This window comes from Abramis brama, assembly GCF_963993115.1.
Source record: "Abramis brama genome assembly, chromosome: 20".
NCBI lineage: Eukaryota > Metazoa > Chordata > Actinopteri > Cypriniformes > Leuciscidae > Abramis > Abramis brama.
The window spans coordinates 30,126,032-30,142,227 of record NC_139982.1 but is presented as its reverse complement, the minus strand read 5'-3'; the positions used below and the strand labels follow the sequence as shown (position 1 = coordinate 30,142,227).

At 35.9% G+C, this 16,196-nt stretch overlaps 1 long non-coding RNA gene across 1 annotated transcript in view; it reads left to right on the top strand.

Moving 5' to 3' along the window:
- The first annotated feature begins 1,948 nt into the window (after window positions 1-1,948).
- The window catches only part of LOC311071383, a 20,036-nt gene continuing 5,788 nt past the window's right edge, over window positions 1,949-16,196 (top strand). The window contains exon 1 of the long non-coding RNA XR_014603817.1: window positions 1,949-2,046. This is a non-coding gene — a long non-coding RNA (uncharacterized lncRNA). The remainder of the gene's footprint in view (window positions 2,047-16,196) is intronic.

The window sequence follows — 16,196 nt, the reverse complement described above, 5'->3', positions numbered from 1 at the left end:
GGTCGCCCTACAGGTTGGAAGCGGAATTGTCCATTACCGCTGTCGTAAATAATGTCGCAGCCAACTGTCGCACGCACGCTCGCTGTTTATCCAGCACCGGCTTTGAATGAACGATGTCCACAGACAAGGTAGAGTAGGCTATGTTGCATGATTTCATGAAAGCATGATGTATTGCGACATCAGAAACGAAGAAAAACTAAATAATGACTATTGTAACGCTTGACGTAAAGCAAGTCAAATTTGTAGTTTTCTTATGTCTCATTCGAACTACAGAAACGCGACCCGGTTTGGCAAACTTGCATAGTGTGGTTATAGCAGATATAGGGTGAAGTGCCTATAGAGATATCCAGAAGTGCCTTTCACCCTGTTACGACTTGATGAACCACTGAAACCATTTTGGAAACATTATTTTTAAGGTTAGGGGTTTGTTCATATCACTAACCCGGGCTATTTTGAGCCACACATTAAGGTTAAGTGGCCATTTATAGCCTATATATAAATATTTATTTATTTATTTATTTATTACAACTGTCCTACTGCTTTTGCTGTGCTTTTCATAAATGAATTTCATATCTTATTTGATGTTCGTGTTTGTTCGGCCTTCACTTAATCTGCTCTTTTAATGTCTCAGGTTCATCTCTCTGAAAATCCCTCCAGAGCGCTCGAGCGCGACAGCCGTAATGAACTTAATAACCGTGAAATGAAGTTTTGTGATCTACTGAGACGAGGGAAGTTTCTGTGAGTAAATACTCGTCTCATTCTGCACTTTTTTTGTTGAAGAAAATGACATGAGACAGTAAGTTTTAATAGCAGAGACAGGATTCTGCACCGCATAAATGTTCAATTATCACTGTTTTCATGATTAGTCCATTCAGAGCATGAACAAAACTAATCGACTGCGGATTTGGTTTCAACTATGACGTTATTTGTAATGGACTTTTTGTTAGACTCAGTGATATAATTGCCTCTTTTCGCTTCCGCTGCGTGTGCAAGACTGTTGATTATGAGCTGATAGCGCTCCAGAATAAGCTCAAGTGCCTCATGCCTGTCTTCTAATCCACGGACAGCTTAAGACAAGCCTCGTTTTGACTGAACGCAAGAGCTTGTTCGCAGCGTTGCTCTTTTAATGGTTTAATAACTCATTCAAAAGCATTTATTTTAGGTGCACTACACACTTCAAGTGTTGAGACTCCCTGGTTTACACTGCAAAACATAATGCAGAGGTTTATTTTATGCATTTTTGCATAAAATAAATACATTCTCTGTTTTTCATAGACAAAACCCCAAAATTTATTTTGTATTTTCATTGCAATGCAACCAACCAATTCATTTTTTAAATGACATTTAGGTACAGCTTAATCTGAAATTAGACAGGCCTATAACAACACACCAAAATTTATCAATTTATCAAAAGTAATTTATTTCATTATATTTATTGAATTTATATTCAATGCTGTGCAATGCAGTGTAACCAACCAAAATATATGTTTTTAAGTTAATCAGATTAATAACAGGTTAATTTGGCCATATTTTATTTTATTTTATTTTATTATTTTTTTATTTATTTTTTTTATTTAAAAAAAATAAAAAAAAATAATTTATTTGCAATGCAACCAACTAAATAAATTTGTTATGTGACATTCACGGACAGGTAAATCTGAAATTGGATAATTTTTGGCTTCCCATACGGGTCATAATTAAATAAAACAACCAATTTGATTGATTTGTAATTTGACATGACTGTGCATCCTGTGGTGTGACAATGGCCCAACTCAGATGATGTCAGAGATGCGTGTTTCTGTGTCCTTACAGACCCAGTGTGTGCCAGATATCAACAGTGTAAATGCAGCCTCTTATGTTTCATGCTGTAAGGACACTTCGGGCGAGAGCTGAACTGTCTGCTGTGATCTGTGGTCCGGGCTCGTGGCGTTTGGCAGGGCTTCAGTTCGCCATCTGATTCTTCACCAGCCAAACTCTACAGCTCCCATCTGCCCTTTACAACATGACCTCATCGGCACGGCACTCGCGTGCTTCCAGAGGAGAGCGGTGAGTTTGCCAGTGTGTAATCATCATTACAGGCGCAGTCTTACGTCACGCTCCAAATATGCTTCTTAAAACCTGATATTACTTGGACGGCTTAAAAATCTGTTGCTTTGATTAGTTGCTCTGGAGAGACTGCCAACGTGTCCTGGATTCCTCAGAACCGGACTCTGACAAGACCAACAAACAGAACAAAAACTTGATCTATTAAACACTTTAAAGATAATATAATGACTTTTTCCAAACAAGTTTTCCAAACTGGAATCAGGAAGCGTTGTTTGTTGATATTAGTGCTTATGAGAGAGAATCAGATTTAGCATTATTAAAAATAAAAGCTAATTCATAATATTAAACAATAATATATTTATATTTTTTCAGTTTTTATTTTCATTTGTTAATTTTTTTTGTAATTTTGCTATGTGCTTTTATCATTTTTATTATTAAACAAAAAAAAAATTCTATATAGCTATAATTTATTTCATTTTAGATTTTTTTTTAGTACCTCAACTTAAAAGTATTTATTTTAGTTAGTTGCCACTGCATCTTTCAAAATTTTCGTTTAAGTTTTTCATCTAATATTTTTTATTTAGTTTGATTTCAGCTGTATTTCAATTACCTAATTACCGAAAAATAATTTTTAATAGTTTCAGTTTTATTAACAATAATAACAACTTTTTACAAATTTTTCATATTTTTGAAGGGTATTTATTTACTTTTGTAACATACAGAAATGTTAAATGCAAATTCGACGTATACGAATGCTAATTTCTGTACAACCGTTCATGCATGTTATATTTTGAGTGTGTTTTTTCACACTGGTCTATTATTACGGTAACATGTCTTTAAATGCATGAGGCAAAGCATAAAAAGTCAACGGAAAATCAACGGAAGTCAAAGGGGGCAGTGTTTAAACTTTTGCCGGCTTGTGAGCGACTCAACTTGAGTAAAGTTGAATTTCTAGAGTAAAGTCTTATTTCCGTTGTGTTGTGGCTTAATTTCAGCCTTTTGTTTGCCTTGTAAATTTCATTGTGTGTGATGCCTATGGGCAACAATAACAGTATTAACGGCAGAATAACCTGCAGATTGTCAGAAATCTGGCTACGCAACACTAGGGGCCAATAAAAGTTTCATTCCAGTCCTGGTGAATTAATACGTTGGCGTCAGTCAGACACATAAGCAAATGAATTCATGCCGCTCAGATGAGTCATTACCGTGTTCAGCAAACCCAGTAATTTGCTTGTAATGTGTGTTTGCTGGCAGTCGACCGGATGCTCCGATGTCATCACGATGGCACATCCTGTTTCATTCCTGAAAGGTTGTTGTTTTTTTCTTCACTCATTAGCATGCACTTATCGTCACTTCTGCCATTTGTCTCGTTGCACTGATGACAAATACCAACCATAGTGTGAATTATAGGCAGGCTCTCAGACCGTGTAAAACATTAAATCACCTTGTTACATAAACAAGAGGATGCGGAGAGAGAACAGGGCTGTGTGAAGGTGAAGACAACAGCTTAAAATAGACAGAAATACACTCACAAATCAATACGCTGGGTGGTTGGGTGAATCTTATGAAAACTGCAGAGAAAGATCCTTGTACTTGTACTTACACTTCTTCTTTTTTTTCTTTTTTATCGATTAAACATGAACTAGACATTTCTTTGAGGGATTCACCCAGTATCAAACTGATTCTGATTGGATGAGACACGTTTAAAGTTGAATTCTGTATTTATGTGGCATGTCTTGAATTAGTAGAGATGATGATGATGATTATCATTATTAAATAAAACTATTATTATTATTAATATTAAAAATAATAATGTTTCAAGTTTCAAGCTACTTTTTATAATCTGCCACTTTGTTAGTGTGTGTAAAATGTACAGCAAGTGTGGTTAACTATTAGTATAGTTTATGATTGTTAATAAAATCATATTATGTCAATAAAACATGCAAAAAGTAAGTTTATAGTATCAATTTAATATACTTTTTATACGTTAACCCAATCACAAGCAAGATGAAGAAATTGTGCAATTGTTGTGAATTACCTTTTCAAATATTAATCGGGCACTGGTGAAATATTTACTATAAATATTTGCAATTTCAATGTTTCTTGTTGATTTCATGTGGTGAAACTTTCTTTTAAGGTGACGTAGTTACACGTAACAACATGTACTTACTATAGTAATAACAGTAAATTATGCATAATTGCATAACCTTAAACCGAACCCTATAACTCTATAGTAAGTACATGTAGTTAATTAATATTACTCAGTACTTATTAGAGTAAGTACAATGTAACTAACCAGTCAAAACCCTTTATCGTTTACCCACTTTCCAATCATAAGCAGTTTAACTGTGTTAAATCACCACACTTTTACCACGGTAAAGAGGGTTTTAGGTGCTCCATTCACTTCGCATTCAAATCTAAGCTGATCACTTTGTTTAATCAGGGTCCATTTTTTGTTTATGTGTGTTTGTCCAACAGTTAAACAGCCGGCGGCTCTCAGTTTCCTGAGTGTGTCTCTAATGTTTCTGGATGTAGCTGGAAGACACTTCTTTGAAGTGTGCAGGGGATATTTTTAGGCATGGCACACATAGGGGAGCTGGGAAGAAGGCCGAAAACCGGTGGAGAGAGATGGGAAATGAAAAGTAATCCATATTTGCTCTGGAGGACGTAGATTTCCAAGATTTAAATATGACCTAGATTTCTAGCTGCGCTTCGCCGAGGCGTCAGTGAGTGCTGACGTCAGAGCGGGGCCAGAACTGACTTCACGGTGGATGATATTTCAGCTGCTGCTGACTTCTCTTTATCTTCAAAGTCTCACGGTTAAAGTCCCATTCACACCAAGATTGATAACTATAACGATACATACAGAGTGCAACAGTGCCCGTCTCCACCCATAGGGGTTTCAAAAAAGTGTCCATTAAAGCGTTTTATACCATGGTCTGGGTGAATACTCTTGGCTGCAGGGTGTCCATTAAAAAGTGATAGAGGACACCTAGTAAATAAACCGTCAGGCGTAACCAGGGAAACCAAGTTATTGTTTGTAAAAACTTTAGATTTCGATTGTAAAACTAATTAAAATATAAACTAATGTTTTAAAAATGTGTTATTTGGCAAGTGACCATGGTATAAGCGGGTTAATGCCCTTCGAGGTGTCCATTGTCAGGTATTAATGGACTTCGGCGGAGGCAACCGTCCTTTGGTACAAAAAAAAAAATTGGTACAAAGGTTATACAGAGGTACAACCAGGGCTTGACATTAACTTTTTGTTCGCCAGCCGCTGTGGCTCGTGGTTTTCCAAAGTTACAAGCCACTCAGCATTTTCACTGGCCATAATTTTGGCACAGATAACATGGGGAAAAACTGACAAATAGATATTTTTAATATTATCTCATAATTTGTCAGCAGGTTTATTAGGTCACTGTCACTTTAAGAGTTGACGCACTGATCCATTATACTGTTACACATGCGTTTTCTTTCTCAACGGTTTATGTTCACTTAAAACATGACTGACTGTGTTTACGTGAATACACCAGCATTTTGACATTATTTTGTGTGTATTTGACTGTTTAAGCGCAAAAACTGACTCAATTTAGTCCTGAGAGGAGGCTTTATGTGCCGCACACTTTAGGTATTCATTCAGCAACTGAAGCGAGTGAGTGAGGAGAGGCGGGTTGGTGTGTAACTCACTGTCAGAGAGAGAAAGTGCAGCTGGTATCGTGTATCTATTTTGCGTCTAATGAGTATTGGAAGCATTTCAAATATTTCAGTATCGATGTGTATCCAAAAATGTATATTTTTGACAAAAAATGTATATATTATTTATAAATTAGAACAGATTCTGATTGGCTGTCAATTTTTTTATCGTTCACCAGCTGGGAAAAATCATGAAAGTGATTCCAACGATATCGTTCATCTGTGTCGTTATCTTTATAGCTGTGGTGTGAACTTATAGTTAGCATTCTTGGTGTGACTAAAATTATTGGATGTTCAGTCCCAAAATGGACTGTAAAACACGACCAATGTAAGCAAAGAGTCCAGCATTCATTCAGCTGCAGAACTTGAGGTTGTGTGTGATTTACAATCAGTCCATGTGTAAGAATTAGACATAATGTTTTTTTTGCGTTTTGGCACCTGGATTAAGACGTGTCCTCTCGCATGACGGGGCTGCTGGGTATAATTTGCCAGCAGCACTTGGCAGGTAACTTTAGAGTAAATTGCTTTATAATTGAATCTCCACAGGTTCCTTTAGCAGAAAACAATGCTAATGGAAGGTCAGGAAAGAAACGCTTGTTTCTCAGGCTCCCCCTGAAGTGTCTTGGCTGCTTTAAAGTGTTGAAAGTTGTGATTCAGCAGCGTTTCTTGCCACTAAGGATTGGCTATAAAGACATTAATGGACTTTGCCTGCAGTAGATAGTCCTTCACAATATATAGGAGATATTATATATATATATAATAGGAGACATTTGCGAGTTTTGTTTTCTACACTGTGATTTTGCCAAGTAAGATATGTTCCTGGATCAACATATTTTGTTTATTTTTTTACATTTACATTCATGCATTTGGCAGACGCTTTTATCCAAAGAGACTTACATTGCATTTCAAGGTACACATTTTACATTCTTATCAGTTCTTGCTTTCCCTGGGAATCGAACCCATGACCTTGGCGTTGCAAGCGCCAACGCTCTACTGTTTGACAGGAAAGCACATGACAATGACAACATGGCGGATGTAGTACGTCCGGATTTCACTCATACTACAAACAATCATACTATTTATACAACATGCTTTTTTGATGGTTGCAAAGTAAGTTTCAAAGTAACAAAATGTAGTACCTACTATAGAGTATGCAAGGTTTCTGACCAGCGAATTTTGGACATACGTGTTTTTTCTGTCATTAGAACGGCTGCATCTGAGGCAGTAAGAGCATTGCATTGTAATAAAATAATATTTATAATTAGATAACTATAAAAACATAAAGTGGATTATGAAAGCTTACCAGTAAAACAGTTGTACATCCTTAAAGTCCCCCTGTGGTGAAAATCCAGATTTTAATGTTGTTTATGTGTCTATGTGGTGTTTTTAATATGCTTTAAGACAAACCATGTGTAAATTCATAAGTCGACAGCATTGCTGAGTATTTTCTGCTTAAAACTGCAGTGAACCAAAGACAGTCTCAAAAACACGCTTTGAAATCGCTGGTGTTTCTGACGTCACAAACTACCTTGTAACCAATCAGATCAACGTGTGATCGTCAACCAGTGGATCTCTGAGCTGAGTGAGTGAGTGGAGGCGGGGCTCATTTGCATATTCATAGAACCACGCATACTAAATGATGCAAGGGTGTCGAGTTACATTCAAGATATTTAAGGCACGAATAATTTCTTTTTTTCAAGGAAAAAACATTTAAATACGTAATTTTGGTGATCAAAGATGAGTTTTAAGGGATGTAATTATTGACTACAGGGGGAGTTAAAAACATGCCATGTTTACCTGAGAAAGCTGCATCATCTATGTTAGACTATTGTTATGTTTCAGTGGCATATTCATGTTTAATGCAACAACAACAACAAAAAACACTAAATGTATCTAAGGAATCTAAGTGTTATTAGTTCTCATGTCTTTAGTTAGCTGTAGCAATGCTATACCACTTGAAGATCGATCTGATTTATGTGTTTTTCTTCATTCTGTGAAATCTTTTTGGCTGGCAGGGCAGGTGTGTGTCGTCTGGTTTGAGCTCTCAGCAGGTGGAGACGACTGCAGCAGGTGTGTGTGTGTGTGTGTGGAGGGTGGAGAGAGACCGTGATTAATGCCGAGGTGCCCTTTACTGTTTCAGAGCGGCATTAGCATTCGAAGCATGAAGAGCAGCCAGTGTGTGTGTCTGGTGTGGCAAGAAAACAGCAGAACACACATTTACACAATCTGTTCACACACACACATGCGCACACTGCAGTTCTGCAGTGCTTGTTTGCCTGCATGCTCCATTTGCATTATTTTTTCCACTCTCTAAGAGCATCTAAAGTCTGTCATTCATGTTACAGACACTTAAACAGCTAGCCGTCCTAATAACTTTACACAGATAAGCAGTTAATGGCTGAATTTAACCTGCCGTTTCTTTAAAAGGCAATAACACACCTGTTCTCCTCCTGGGAGTCGATGTTGAAAGCAATCCTTTAAGTAGGTGATCAATGCGGTTTCTGTGGCATCATTGCGAATTAATGTCCTGAGTGTCCTTGTTGTGTCCAATGGCATCTCTTCATTGATGGAAACATCGTAAATGAATGAGTCAGATTTCTCAGTTAGTCATCACTCTATGCAATATCAGCAATGGAATCCTTCACTTGTTTTTACCTTACAATTAAAACAAGTGATAAATCTTTTTAAAAAAGCCATAATATTTAATGGAGGGTTGCATCTGTAAATTTATCTTGTTTTAAGGATTTTTACATACGTCATGAAACTCTGGGCGCAGGTTGTTCAGTCCTTTACATGCAATCTGGAAGCAATCACATCATTATGGCTGGCACAAGCTGATTGGCCTCTGCCGATCCAGCAGCCAATGAGATTCCTTGCTCAACATTTAACTTATCTGGTTCAGTGTTTGCTGTAAGCTAGTCCTGCAGTGCTATCAGAGTTCCTCTGAACCCTCCACCTCCCCAGCTCCACCTCCCCAGCTCCACCTGTCTAGATCTGCTACGGGATTTATTGCATGTCTATTAATGCAGCTGCAGCGAATCTTACATGCTCATAGCGTTTCTGTGTATCTGTTAGCAGTAGCGAGTCCATAAATAGTGGCTAGGGGTGGAACGGTACATGTATTAGTATTGAACCGAAACGGTACGGGCGTCACGGTTCGGTGCATAAATTTACATGGAGAATACACGGTATAAAAATAAATAAAACTTGCGTGCAAATTAATTAATTAATGTAATGCGGAACTACTGTTAGATACGCGGGTTCTTTAGGGACACCTAATCTGTAGCCCCGCCCTTAGCTCTGAAGCAGGCTGCGATGTAAAGATTGCAATGCTGGAATATGTTGTGTGTGTGTGTGTGTGTGTGTGTGTGTGGGGGGGGGCAAACGCAAAGCGTTTACTTATATTTGTGTGCGTGCGTGTGTGTTTGTGAGGCGCGGGCGCGATCGAACAGTGGAAACATAAAAACATACTCCGTCATTTTGTTTATGCAGGACATCATTCAAACTGCAAAGTGTTTAAGTTACTGTTAATTAAAATTAAGGAAAACATATATTAATCTGAAATGTGGCAAATTATTTTTCAATTCATTCAGCTACAATTACCAAACATATCTCAAGGTCTTTTTGTATTTTTATTAATTTAATTAATAAACTAATTATATAAAACTATTGTCAGTGCACTACAAATAAACTGGTTCTATGCCTTTACTTTATTAATAAAACTTAATTAAAAAATACAAGGCTTAAGTAATTTATTTTCCTTTGGTGGTACAGCCTGAGACATGCACAAGCCTTCTGCATTTCTGTTTTTCTTTTCCCTCCATTGTACCGAACTCGTACCGAACCGTGATGTCTGAACCGAGGTGTGAACCGAACCGTGACTTCTGTGTACCGTTCCACCCCTAATAGCGGCGTAGCAGATCTAGTCCAACAAGAACAAATACATTAACATTGCCAAATTCAATAGCATGCTAAAACTATTCTGTGAGTTGTCATGATTGAAATATTTTAACTGGAAAACTGGACTGGAAAGTCAAAAAAGACTAACTTAAAAGTGACACAATTATTTATTTATTTTTTGCAGTGAATAAGTGTCTTAATAATAAGTGTGATTATACAGTAGTCGACATTTGAAGCGGATGAAAACCTTTCATCAAAGTTTTGAACAAAACCCGTTCTTGTCTTAGGACAACTTTGATGAACTTTTTTGATCCACTTCAAATGTCGACTATGTATATATACACACATTTTTAGTATTCCCATTTCTAATTTAAATTACTATAGCTATAAAGACGTTATATGCATTATGAATATTTTAATACTATTATTTATGCCATTATTATATATTTACACCACCCTTCAAAATGTATGGAATCTTGGAAAGTATGGATTTTTAAGAAGTATGGAAAGTATGTTTTTTTAAGAAATTGATGCGTCTGCTTGTCAATATAACATTTAAGTGATCAAAAATACAGTCAAAAACAGTAATATTGTAAATTATTGTTACTGTTTGAAATAACTGTTATATGACGGAAAATGTAATGTTTACAACAAGAGCCATTACATCACAATACAATGTTGCTGAAGCACTGACTATACTTGCATTTCACACCGCACAAGCCAAATGTTGTTTTCAGAACAAACACATTTCAACCAGCATGTTTTTCTGTGAAGTCTTGTTGGTTAGGCTGGTTAAGATAGTTAACATTGCTCTTTTGATTTCGGCAGGTCTGAGCAGGAGTGAGATGTCCTTTAACTGCTGGTCTTCCTCCACGTGGAGGCAGTGAGTCAGTGTGAAAGGGTTGTTCACGGCCCCTGATTCATTCTCCCAGCAGGCTTGGACAGAGCCCATAAACGCTGCTGAGAACGCAATCAATCTGAGTGTGTAAGTGTGCAGCGTGTCTGCCAGAGAAAAATCTACTTTTGAACGCCATTATGCGCATCCGTAAGTTTAGCGAGAAAAAAAGAGACCAAGCTGTTAAAAGTGGGTCATCAAAAATGGCATTATCAGTCTTTTGATGTGATGACACGTTATAATAAGGTTTTATGTTAATATAATTACATTGACATTAATGCAATTATGTTAACATTAGTCAAAATGAAAAATGAACTGTTGACTTCTGCATTTTAATATTTCAAGTTATGAATTAACAATCAATACGGTGTGTGTGTGTGTATATATATATATATATATATATATAGAGAGAGAGAGAGAGAGAGAGAGAGAGAGAGAGAGAGATACATATTACTTAATCAAAAGTAAAACAGTAATATTTTGAGATTATTACAAATTAAAATAAATGTTTTCTATTTGAATATTTTATTATATATTTATTATATTTTATATGAATATATTTTATTGAATATACTTTATATTTTGTATAAATCATCATATCAGAGTGATTTCTGAAGGATCATGTGACACCAAAGACTGGAGTAATGATGCTGAAAATTCAGCTTTGATCACAGGAATAAATTAGAGTTTACAATATATTCAAATAGAAAACAGCAATTTTAAATTGTAATAATAATTCACAATATTACTGTTTTACTGCATTTCTGATTAATTAAATACAGCCTTGGTGAGCAGAAGAGACTTATTTTAAAAACATTAAAAAGTTGTAATGTATAATAAGTTGTAAAAGTATAATGAATAAACATGACTTAACAAAAGTATATTCATAAATAAACAACCTATTAATGTAGCCTAATTATAATTATAAGTTACCTATTGTAAAGTATTACTGATTTCTATGTATTCTCCATTCCAAGCCCATGTTCCATTCCAGCTGCATCACGATCTCTTTCCATCCTATTCCCTTCCAGCATGATCCATTCTTTCATTTCTTGCCTTTTCTTCTGTTCTTTCCCCCCTTCAGCGTTTGGCTCAGTCGTGTTGTGAAGTTTTCATTAACTCACAGATGTCTGTCACAGCTGCCCATGTGTTCACGAAGCCACATTAATAACCTCCCCACACAAACCATTTGATCATCGCTGGCCCACAACTAATGACCCTCGCCTGGCTTCACACCATTTCATGACTGTATATGGCTGGAAAACACACAAGCTCCTTTTACTGAAGGCCTGACTGAACCTTGAAAGCAACAAACAGCAGAGCGAGCGGCAAGTAAATACTTTAGCAAAAACTTCTCACATCAGAAGTGAAAGGAATGGTTGTGGGTGTGCAAACTGATCAAGAAGCAATGAATCTGTAAGGATTAGTTCGCACAAACATTCTGATTCATGTCATCGTTTACTCATCTCATTTGTTCGCAAAACATTTATATATTTCTGAGTGGAACAGAATATTCAAGAAAAGCAAATGTAGGGCGGGACTTTTATCCATCAAGAATTAATTGGATGGTCAAAAGTCTCTCTTATGACAGAAGAGAGTCGAAAGGTAAGAGGCCTTGTTGATGTCAAATTTTAAGTATTTTTATTACATTTCTAATGTTTTTCTTAGGGATAACATGTGTAATTGTTCATAGGACCAGTATTTAGACTATTTAAAAATAAGATTTTTAAGATATATTTATATTCAAAATAAAAGGACTTGGTTGTTAACTGTAAATGAAGGTCTTTTCAGAGGAGGATCAAGTTGTTACATAAAAGATTCATGTTTTGTGCACAATTGTTCATAAGAACAGGAATTAAAATTAAAAGAGTCATTTTGGTTTCATGTCGAGAATAATAGTCCACAAGTCATAAAGACCTTTTATAGTGCTTCATGGTGCCTTTACAGACTTTTTAGAGGTTTAATATGGGTAATGTCCAACAAACTCTGTTTTCTGTAAAATAGATTGCATCGCTTCTGGTTCAGATCTTTTTTATGTGCTTTGTTAAATATAGAGCTGTTTTATTTGAGATGCCTTCAGCAAGCAGCATAACCGCTGTCCATCACATATGTACATTTTATCTAAAAAAAAAGATAAAAAAAAAAGGTATCTTCTTCAAAAATAACAATAACTAGCTAGGTAAGTTGGTTACCTTAAAAGTTCTACACTTGACCTTTTTTCACATTTCCGGGTTTCTCAGAAGCGGAAGTCGTCATAGTTGGCTAATGAGAAGAGAATACATTAAATAACCTATATATATATTTTACATTCCCATTTGCTCAAATAGCAAAAGAAAAACTCCACATAGTGTTTTTGCCCCCCACAACTTTCAAAGAGAGAGAAAAAAAAAAAAAATAGAGAGAGATTGATAAGGGAGAGATTGACGAGGATCACAGTTACAAAAACATTTTTTTTGGTGAATTTTATGCAAAGGAAATATAATACTAAAATAGTGTTATAAATGTACATTAAAAAAATTAAATATTAAAAACTTTGCTGGGTTTATGATGCTGATGGCCGTTAAACGCGTCAACACAGTCTGTGAAAAGGAATAAAGCCGTTAAATATCGTGTTTCATGCAAAAGAGCAGTTTTCTGCAAAACATCACATACTGTTCCAGGGTTTAGAAAACGACAGGGGGGTGAGTAAGTTAAATGAGGACAATTTCATTTTTTAAGTGAACTATTCCTTTAAAAGACATTGTTGATATTGTGATTGTGTAATATTATTTGCACATAAACGCTCGCTACGTGACTGCTAGCAGAAACAGTGTGACTCCAGATGATGTGAATGAGTGCGCACTATCACGGTCTCTGTGCTTCATCACTCGCATCCTGTCCAGCGTCAACGTTTACATATAACTGGAATTTATGACTTTAAAATATGAGCTAACTAAGTATACAAAGTTTTATGAGCTTTGGCTGTGTTTTTCTGAGAGGCACATTGACAGACGTCGTGCTGAATCTGTCTCTTCTCTGCTGGTTATTTTCGCATCCATCACTTGTCCGGTGGTCCTTGTTTACGATCGTATCTCTGCTCGCTGTTTGCGTCGAATCGATGTGAGTAATCACGCGAGGGAAGATTAACTGTGATGCCACTGCTTCAGGCCGATATCTCAACATCCTCATTAAGATGTGACTATGGCAAGCCGTTTTAGCATTTAATGCCCCTGGTTTTGCTAGTTGTAATTAGTGATGGTGGGTCATTCATGAACAATCCGTTCATTGCGTCTGTCACGTGACAAATTAACGAGAGACTCGGAAGTTAAAGCTACACTGTGTAACTTTTTAAGTTGATTCTTAGCAAAAAACACTTTGTTCTATCAAAAGTAGGCTATATGTGCTCATTGATGTGTAATTACTTCCACCAACTAATAAAGTATTCTCGTAAGCGTAAAATCTGCCATTTATAATTAGTGCTGGGAAAAAATTAATCGCGATTAATCGCATCCAAAATAAAAGTTTGTGTTTGCATAATATATATGTGTGTACTGTGTATAATTTTGTATATATAAATACACACATATGCATGTATATATTTAAGATTTTTATTTATTTATATATAAATTATTTATATTTATATATAATATAAATTATGTATAAATGTATATACATGCAAATATTTCTTAAATAAATACATGCATATGTGTATTTATATATACAAAATAATTATACACAGTACACACACATATATTATGCAAACACAACCTTTTATTTTGGATGCGATTAATCGCGATTAATTTTTCCCCAGCACTATTTATAATACATACGAGCGAGTCGCTCGAATGGCGGCAGCCATGTTGCGCCTCCATCTTGAAAATACATTCGCCAAAGAGGGATATACCTGGAAATTCAAGCTTCCCCTTTTGCGTTTTACACTCAGTGTCACCGTGACGAATGCGAATGCGTATTGTTTACTTTGTAACATAAATCTGTCAAAGTCGAACTGGAAGCCATGTTAATCTTGGAATAATACGGCCACCGTAGGAGTTAAAATGCCCTCGGAATTGAAAGGAACAGAAACTAATATTCACTGGTTAGTCATATACAATTTCACCACTAGATGGGGGAAAATATCATACAGTGTAGCTTTAAAGTAATTATTTATGTTCCCTGTAAATTATTTTTGACTGCATTATAACGATTTCTTAATTCAGAATATGATCAAGATTGCGTTGGTGGATGTGTTCGGGAATTTTGGTGTTAAAAGTATAACATTTAAAGCCACTGAACGAAATGACTCGAAAAAAGATTCGTTTTGATGAACGAGATCGAACAAGAGAGTCAGTGAAATGATCCGAACTTCCCATCACTTTAGTTTTAATTAGGCAAAATTTAAGCGATATCGTGAATTGGAATTCTTCCTAGTCAAATCTCATTTAAAGATATATGCAGTTTAATAATGGAGATTTCAGTCTGAATTTTGACCAAGACCCAGACAACAACATAGTGTCGGCCCAGATCCGGCCCACATCTGGTACATGTGGATTCAACGCGTACCAGATGTGGGCCGGATCTGGGCCGACACTATGCTTTCTGGGGAAGGTCTTTCTTTGGCGATATCTGCATTTAGCTGTGACCAGGAAGAATTTCAATGTAGATATCAGGAATTATCATTCTTACTGGTCAAAATGACCTTAGGCCTATATATATTTGAAACATGCATGCAAAACCTTTGCTAAGCCCCACCTTAAACATTTTATTAACTAATCCTACCTTGAAATCTGTTGTCATCCACCATTTTGTCTCAGAATTGCATAATAAAGGTCCTGTATGGGTCATTTTAAACTGCTTTATATAGAAGTAATTCAAAAGTCTGAAAATAAAAATGTAGCTGTGATATAAAAGTGACATAGAGAAGACTCAAGAAGGTTTTTGTCCTATTCTATATTGTAAAGTAGGATAATGTTGAGATGTGCATGCTGGTGATTTATTTGTGCTAGCCTTCATTCCCAAACGAATGACACATCAATGACTTCATTACAGCTATATCCTAAATAGCATTTAGACTATAATAAAAACGTCTCGAAATGAATTTCTTATTAGTGCAATTATAATTGTAGATATCTCTAATTATCATTCTGACTACCCAAATTATTTGATGACTCGATGAAATACAATTTTAACTATGTAAAATATATTTATGGATAGTCAAACTACAGTTTTATATGGCAATTCTGCTTGCCATATTCGCCAGCAGTTAATTTACGGGTATTGAATGCGACTTCTGCGTTTGTTCGTAATCGTTTCAATAAATTCGCTTTGGCACTAGTTATGTCATGCATATAAACTTCATAAAATGTACAAAAGTCACTGTTCACTCACGCATTTCCTCTTTCCCGTGCGCTTGTCTTGGCATTAGTGTCATTGATAATGTAATCACATCGCTGCGGTATCAGAGCATCATCTTGGCCATTTCCACCAGGAAATGAGTGTTTGTGGCTGATCTTGTTTTGCCAATGTAGGTCACGTCTTAATTAGCATGCTCGTTTATGAATTTTCTGCAGGTGAAAAACACTGCTACGTCATCCGCCGGATGTATGTGCCTTAGAAAATTACATTTAAATGAGTAATTATATAATTTATATTTAATTGAATATAATGTGAGATCTTGGCCAGAGGG